The sequence below is a fragment of the Glycine soja genome, chromosome 11, assembly GCF_004193775.1.
Source record: "Glycine soja cultivar W05 chromosome 11, ASM419377v2, whole genome shotgun sequence".
NCBI lineage: Eukaryota > Viridiplantae > Streptophyta > Magnoliopsida > Fabales > Fabaceae > Glycine > Glycine soja.
The window spans coordinates 22189012-22196068 of NC_041012.1; the positions used below are offsets into that span (position 1 = coordinate 22189012).

The 7057-nt window shown below is 38.7% G+C and overlaps 1 non-coding gene across 1 annotated transcript; it reads left to right on the plus strand.

Annotated features, from left to right (window-relative positions):
- Positions 1 to 5233: 5233 nt before the first annotated feature.
- On the plus strand, positions 5234 to 5340 carry LOC114377795. Its single transcript, XR_003659228.1, has one exon. It is a non-coding gene; the product is annotated as a small nucleolar RNA R71 (small nucleolar RNA).
- The last annotated feature ends 1717 nt before the right edge of the window (positions 5341 to 7057 follow it).

A 7057-nucleotide genomic window follows, 5' to 3' on the forward strand; every position in this document is an offset into this window, starting at 1 on the left:
ACCGCTCCGATCACGGATCTCTAAATCAAACTCTTGGAGCCAAAGCATCCACCTTATCAATCGAGGCATTGATTCAGCCTTTTTCAACAAGTACTTCAGAGCTGCATGGTCAGTATAAACAATAACATGAGAACCAAGCAAATATGAACAAAATTTTTCAAGAGCAAAAACTATTGCTAATAGCTCCTTTTCTGTGGTAGTGTAATTCGCTTGGGCAGCATCCAAAGTTCTAGAAGCGTAGTAAATCACCCGAGGCAGCTTGTCAATCTTTTGGGCAAGGACAGCCCCCAATGCATAATTGGACGCATCACACATCAGCTCAAACGGGGCTGTCCAATCAGGTGCCTGAATGATAGGGGTGGAAGTCAACGCACGCTTGAGGCAATCAAAGGCCTCTTTGCACCTATCATCAAAATCGAACTCCACCTCCTTTTGCAGCAGATTGGAAAGTGGAAGGGCCACCTTGCTAAAATCCCTGATAAAACGTCTATAAAACCCTGCATAATCAAGAAACGAACGAACCTCTCGCACGCAAGAGGGGTAAGACAATTGTGAAATAATAGCTATTTTTGCAGGGTCTACCTCTATGCCTTTATTTGAAATGATATGCCCTAAAACTATACCTTGTTCTACCATGAAGTGACATTTTTCAAAATTCAACACAAGGTTAGTTTCAATGCATCTGTTAAGAACTCTATCCAGACTATTCAAACATGCATCAAAAGATGATCCATAAACAGTAAAATCATCCATAAACACCTCTTGGCAACTCTCTAGAAAATCACTAAAAATGCTAAGCATACACAGCTAGAAAGTACCAGGGGCATTTCATAGGCCAAAGGACATCCTCCTATAGGCAAAAGTACCAAAGGGACAGGTGAATGTGGTCTTTTCTTGATCCTCAGGAGCAATATGAATTTGCAAATACCTAGAAAACCATCAAGGAAGCAATAATGGGACTTACCTGCCAAGCGCTTAAGCATTTGATCAATAAATGCTAGAGGAAAATAATCTTTCCTAGTTGCCTGGTTCAGCCTCCTATAGTTAATGAGACTCTCCAGCTGTTCTGCATTCTTGTGGGGATAATCTCATCCCTCTCATTTTTTATTACTGTGAGGCCTGTCTTCTTAGGAACCACTTGGACTGGACTCACCCAGTGGCTGTCAGAAATGGGGTAAATGATTCTGGCTTGTAGGAGATTGGTCACTTCCTTTTTTACCACGTCTAGAATGATGGGGTTGAGTCACCGCTGTGGTTGCCTCACTAGCTTAACTCCATCCTCTAAAAGTATTCTATGCATGCAGGTAGAGGGGCTAATACCAGGAATGTCTGCTAAAGTCCATCCAATGGCTTTCTTGTGCTTCTTGAGCACTAGCAACAACTTGTCCTCTTGCTCAGCAGCAAGGGAAGTAGAGATGATTATTGGAAATTTTTCGTTGTCTTCTAAATAAGTATACTTGAGGTTTTCTGGTAAGGGCTTTAGCTCTGGTGTGGGTGATGGCTGAACAGTGGGAGGAACTAGGGTAGGAGAAGAGGAAGGTTCTTCAGCCTGCATCTCATAAAGCAAATAAGAAGCATGTGTATTTCCTACAACAGGATTAGTGCATTCTGATTCTACAGAATCAACATCAAAAGGTACAACACTCAACCAATCAGAACCAGGCTTAAATTCAACACTACTGTCAACATAAAGATCAGATTCAGGATCCAATTCAACCTCAGATTCAATGCATAAAAGATGACAATTATGTAGATCAGACTCAAATGGATGTTTGTTACCATGCATAGAAAGAACATCAAACATATATTCATCAACAAGTTGATCAAGTATCTCAGCACGGAAAACAGAATGATCTTTAGATGGATGTTTCATGGCATCAAGAATGTTAAAATGAACAACGATATCACCAAATTCCATAGACAATGTACCTGCATAAACATCTATTTTGGTTCAGGCTGTTTTCATAAATGGCTTGCCTTAAATAATTGGGACTGAACCATGGGAGAATCCCTCTTCCATATCAAGAACATAAAAATCAACAGGGAAAATAAGTTCACCAACCCTCACCAGTACATCCTCTATGAAACCTGCAGGGTAAGCAACACTTCTATTTGCCAAATGAATTACCACATCTGTGGATTGCAAAGGTCCAAGAGATAAAGAATTGAAAATAGACAGAGACATGACACTCACTGATGCTCCTAAGTCTAGATGGCATTCTTAAAATTGTTGTTCCCAATAATGCAAGGTACACAGAAAGTACCTGGGTCTTTACATTTCTGAGGAATGTGAGGAACAGATTTACCTATCAATGCGGACACGTTTCTGCCCATGCTAATTCTTTCATTTCCCTTAAACTTCCTCTTGTGGGTGCACAGCTCTTTTAAAAACTTGGCATATCTTGGAATCTGTTTGAGGGCATCTGTAGAAGCAAAACTTCATGGTGAATCAAAAGTGATTCAAAGATGTTTTGATGATAACAATGATGATAACAAAAGATGATGACAAAGGTGATGACAAAAAGCTCAAAGGTCAATCGAAGGATGAGTTCAAGATATTCAAGAAGAAATCAAGAGCAAATTCAAGACTTAAGAGGAAAAGTTGAAGAACACTTCAAGATTCAAGAAGAAGGATGAATTCAAGAATCAAGATTCAAGGATCAAGCTTCAAGAATCAAGATCAAGATTCAAGATTCAAGAATCATGAGAAGACTTAATCAAGATAAGTATGAAAAGGATTTTTCAAAAACTGAGTAGCACATGGATTTTTCACAAAAACATGTTTACCAAAGAGTTTTTACTCTCTGGTAATTGATTACCAGATTGTTGTAATCGATTACCAGTAGCAAAATTGATTTGAAAAGGATTTCAAACTGAATTTACAATGTTCCAATTAATTTCAAAAAGCTGTAATCAATTACAATGTTTTGATAATCGATTACCAGTGCCTTTGAACGTTGAAATTCAAATTCAAATGCGAAGAGTCACATCCTTTCACATAAAAGCCTTGTGTAATCGATTACACTGATTTGGTAATCGATTAAGAAGTGTTTGTTTCTGAATAAAATCAAAAGATGTAACTCTTCAAATAGTTTTTGACTTTTTCAAATTGGTTTTTAAGTTTTTCTAAAAGTCATAAATCTTCTAATGGTTGTCTTGACCAGACATGAAGAGTCTATAAAAGCAAAGCTTTGTTTTCATTTCAAGTATCTTGAACACTTATTCATACAATCCTTTACAAGCCTTGAATCTCTTTGAACTTCTTCTTCTTTGTGCCAAAAGCTTTCCAAAGTTTTCTGGTTTTCTAAATCTTGAAAACTTGTGCTATTATTTCTTTTCATCTCTTCTCCCTTTGCCAAAAGAATTCGCCAAGGACTAACCGCCTGAATTCCTTTTGTGTCTCTCTTCTCCTTTTTCCAAAAGAACAAAGGACTAACCGCCTGAATTCTTTTGTGTCTCCCTTATCCCTTGTCAACGAATTCAAAACGACACAGTCTGAGAATTCTTTTGATTCTTCCCATTCCCTTATACAAAAGTATTCAAAGGACTAACCGCCTAAGAATTCTTTTGTATCCCCATTCACAAAGTATCAAAGGTTTAACCGCCTGAGATCTTTGTCTTAACACATTGGAGGGTACATCCTTTGTGGTACAAGTAGAGGGTACATCTACTTGGGGTTGACTGAAAACAAGAGAGGGTACATCGCTTGTGGATCAGTTTGAGTAGAGGGTACATTCACTAGGTTCAAAGAGAACAAGGGAGGGTACATCCCTTGTGGATCTTTGCTTGTAAAAGGATTTTTACAAGGTTGAAAGAAATCTCAAGGACCGCAGGTCGCTTGGGGACTGGATGTAGGCACGGGTTGTTGTCGAACCAGTATAAAAACTCTTGTGTGTTTGTCTCCTTCTTCCCTACTCTTTTAATTTCCGCTTTTACTTTCTGTTAAGTTTCTCTTCTTCTCCTTATTCTCTTAACAACTTAGTAAAAACCTTCGAAGAGTATTTTTTTAATTAGTAAAGGTTTAGGAATAATTAATTCAACCCCCCTTCTTAATTATTCTGAGGCCACTCGATCCAACAGCATCCAGCAGAGGTATATTCACTTCTACCTTCCTGAAAGTCTCTAAGATATCCTTATCTACCTCTTCCAACTTCTTTTTAGGAATTGCTCTAGGTTGAAATGGAAGAGGAATAAGAGGCTGTTGTACATCAGAATTGCTAGAAGAAGGTCCTGCATGGTCAGGAGGCTGTCTCTTTTGTGCATCTATCTCATTCTCTCTTTCAGGTGTAGGTTCTGCTACTGGGATAGGCACTTCAGTTTGCTAACCAGACCTCAAAGTGATGGCACTCACATTTCTCGGATTCTCACAGCTTGAGAAGGAAATTTGTCAGAGTTTTGGGACTGAGCTTGGTTCAACTGAGTGGCCATCTGTCCCATATGATTTGACAACCTATGAATGGAGGCTCTTGTCTCTTGCTAAAACTGCATATTCTGTATTGTCATTTGCCTCACTAACTTCTCTAAGGAAGGTTGAGAAGGGGCCTCAGTTGATTATTGTCTCTGTTGTTGTTGCTGTTGTTGCTGATGTTGTTGTGGCTGTTGTTGTTGTTGTTGTTGTTGCATTGGAGGAGTAACGTATGGCCTGCTTGGACCAGCAGCATTTTGGAAGGAAGGAGCAGGCTGCTGCTGTTGTTGTTGAGGGCTAGACCATCTGAGATTAGGGTGATTCCTCCATCCGGGATTGTATCTGTTGCTGGAGAGGTCATAATTGTTCTGCTGTGGTTGATTTTGCTGCTGAGGTTGAGAAGGTCTATTGTAAATGTTTGCAGCATAAGCTTCAGGATACTCAATTGCTCCAGATTGCTGCATAGAAGGGCAAAGGTCTGTATGATGGTCAGCAGAGGATCATAAACCACAGACTCTTGCGACAGGTACAAATTTCATATTCATGGCCAGCTGGGTTACCAGGTTAACCAAGGCATCTAGTTTAGCCTCAAGCTTCTTAGTTTCAACTGATGAAGATAAATTTGTGGCTATCTCATGCACTCCTCTAATGACAATAACATCATTTCTAGCACTAAATTGTTGGGAATTGGAAGTCATCTTCTCAATTAAATTCCTGACTTCAGCAAGGGTCATGTCTCCAAGGGCTCCACCACTGGCAACATCAATCGTACTTCTCTCCATGATTCTAAGTCCTTCATAAAAATATTGGAGAAGAAGTTGCTCAGAAATCTGGTGGTGAGGACAACTGGTGCATAATTTTTTGAATCTTTCCCAGTATTCATATAGGCTTTCTCCACTGAGTTGCCTGATGCCTGAAATATCCTTTCTAATGGCAGTGATCCTAGAAGCAGGGAAAAATTTCTCTAAGAACACTCTCTTTAGGTCATCCCATCTCGTAATGGACCTTTGAGCAAGGTAGTATAGCCAATCTTTTGCCACTCCCTCCAAAGAATGAGGAAAGGGCTTCAGAAAGATGTGATCTTCTTGGACATCTGGAGGTTTCATGGTGGAGCTGACAATATGGAATTCTTTAGATGTTTATGAGGGTCTTCACATGCAAGACCATGAAACTTGGGCAACAAGTGGACCAGTCCAGCTTTAAGAACATATGGGACATCCTCATCAGGGTATTGAATGCAAAGCTTTCATAAGTGAAATCAGGTGCAACCATTTCCCTTAGAGTACTCTGACGAGGTGGAGGTTGAGCCATATTTTCAGAATGCTCAAAATGAGAATGTTCAAAATCAGAATGCTCAAAATCAAGATGTTCAAAATTACCAACAACAGAATGCTCAGACTCACCAGTAACAAAATGCTCAGGATGCTCAAAAGGCACAAAATGTTCAGGGTAATCAAGATGCACACTCTGCCTAACTAATCTATGAAATGTTCAATCTATTTTAGGATCAAAGGGTTGTAAGTCACCTGGATTTCCTCTAGTCATGCACTATATGTAGCAGTTCATGTGTTTCTCAAACAGGGCAAAAGAGGTGGGTTAAAACTACAGCTATACTCAAATGATATCCAAATGAGCTGAAATTTTGTGAGCAACACCCTAAAATCATGAAAAGATAGCACAAAAATTCTAGACAAAAATTCAAAGTCTAACTATGGAAACTACCTAAGGAAAGTTTAGAAAAATAGAACAATAAAACATGAAAAATAAAAAAAACTAGTAAACAGGTGATTTTGGCTAGTTAGAGACCTCGACCAAACTCCGTTGGTCTTCCATAATGTGGGAAATTTTTTTCTACCCCAAATACATATATAATAATAGTCATTCTGATACCGGGAGCAAAAGTTATGGCCGTTTGAAGTTTTGCTAAACACAAGTTCTCAAACTTTTTTGAATCTCTCAAATCCAGCCACACCAAGTGTTCTTGGTATTTTTCACACAAAATATGAGTCAAAAGAACCTACCACACAAAAATTCAACCAAAAATAACAACCCTAACTATCAAAACAAAAATCGCCAATTAAATTGTCAACAGTCGTCGCTAATGTAATGCCATGTGAACAGTACACATAATCAGTCTCTAATTCCGTCTCTAAGCACTATTCACAGCAAAACATAAAACCGAAACAGGAGAGACGCTGAATAAGGGATGCTACTAAATTGCAAAACAGAATATCAAATAAAATAGAACAACACACTAACACAACACACTAATACAACACTAACACAACATGAAAACACTAAACAAAAGAATTAAATGAAAAACAACTAAACATAAAGCACAAATCACTAGCTATTATGAACCTTTGGACCACTGCTCCCCGGCAACGGTGCCAAATTTGATCGAGGCCGTACCCGAATCAAATAAACATTAGATTGCAATAACTAGGAAGTGATCCTAGGTCGTCTCCCAACGAGCAATGACTAACCAAATGTTCATAATATGCTTTGCTATAATAGTAACAATTAGGGGCGGGGGGTGTTTGTTTTGTGAATTAAAGAACAAGCAAACTGTAATAGAAAATTAACAGTATTAAAAACGTGTTGTTTCCTCTTGATTCAGAAGCCATTCTCTTATCCTAGGTTATGAGGATT